Consider the following 1592-nt stretch of genomic DNA (forward strand, 5'->3'; position numbering starts at 1 on the left):
ATCTGGTGGTTGCACCAGAGGAAAAAGCAGACCTTTTTAACAGTTTCTTTGCCTCCATTTTTTTGTGCAGGCGACGGACTTAGGAGAAACTCCAGCAGGCTTAAGGTCAAGGAGGACCGAGTTAGAGAACTTCTGGAGGGGCTGGATGTGTTCAAATCAGCAGGTCCAGATGATCTCCACCCATAGTACAGACTAATCCCAGAAGCTAATCTAAGCTCCAGTGCTGCTTTAGCCTTCCTCACCAAATCCCTGCAAGCTCAGGTCAGGGAGGTATACTCCTCCTTTGTCCCTGCCCCCTGCTTCCACCACCAGTATGCTTTTTTCTTTGCCTTCAGGCCAGCGTGGATATCCATGCTCAGCAACTATAGGCCTGTTAGTCTTATTTCAATCCTGGGGAAGCTCTTTGTGAAGGGCCAGCAGCAGGGATGATGCTCAGGGGCAACCAGCAGGGTTTCATTAGAGGCAGGTCCTGTCAGACCAACCTGATTGCCTTCTACAATCAGGTCACAAAATCATTAGATACAGGTGTCATGGTAGATGTAGTCTTTCTGGACTTAAGGAAGGCCTTTGACACTGTCTCCCACCCCTTTCTCATTAAAAAGCTAGGCAACTACGGCATTGATGCCTACACAGTCAGATGAATAACAAATTGGCTGAGGGGCTGCACTCAGAGAGTGGTGGTGGACAGGTCATATTCGACCTGGAGGGTTGTGAGCAGTGGCGTTTCCTGGGGCTCGGTCCTTGGGCCCACACTGTTCAATTTCTTTCTTAGCGATTTGGAAGAGGGGGTGAAAAGCAACCTGTTTAAATTCATAGACAACACCAAGATTTGAGGTGAGGTGGGCATACTAGAAGGGAGGGACAGGTTACAGTGGGACCCGGACAGGTTACAGGGGTGGGCAAATAAGAATAGGATGGGATTCAATACTGACAAGTGCAGGGTGCTGCACTTGGGCAGTAAGAACCAGCAGCACACCTATAGGCTGGGGAACTCCCTTCTCGAAAGTACAGTGGCAGAAAGAGAGCTTGGAGTCATTATCAACTCCAAGATGAACATAGGCCACCAATGCAAGGACACGGTTAGTAGGGCTAAGTGTACCTTGTCGTGCATCCACAGATGCATCACAAGCAGGTCCAAGGAGGTGGTCCTCCACCTCTATGTGCCACTGGTCAGGCCACAGTTGGAACATTGCATCCAGTTCTGGGTGCTGCACTTCAGGAGGGATGTGGACAGCATTGAGAGGGTCTAAAGGAGGGCCACTCACATGATCCATGGAGAGCAGGGCAGACCCTATGAGGAGAGGCTACGAGACCTTTACCTGTTCAGCCTTCACAAGAGAAGGCTGAGAGGGGACCTGGTGGCCATCTATAAACTTACTAGGGGGGACCAGCGGGGAATGGGAGAGACCTTCTCCCCCTGAGCGCCTCCCGGACTAACAAGGAAAAAGTTGTTAGAGAATAGGTTCAGACTAGACATTAGAAGGCACTACCTCACAGCCAGGGCAGCTAGGATCTGGAACCAACTTCCAAGGGAAGTGGTGCTGGCTCTTACCTTGCGGGTCTTTAAGAGGAGGCTTGATGATTACCTAGCT

Source organism: Gavialis gangeticus, unplaced genomic scaffold (assembly GCF_001723915.1).
Source record: "Gavialis gangeticus isolate Ggan-Ray unplaced genomic scaffold, GavGan_comp1, whole genome shotgun sequence".
NCBI lineage: Eukaryota > Metazoa > Chordata > Crocodylia > Gavialidae > Gavialis > Gavialis gangeticus.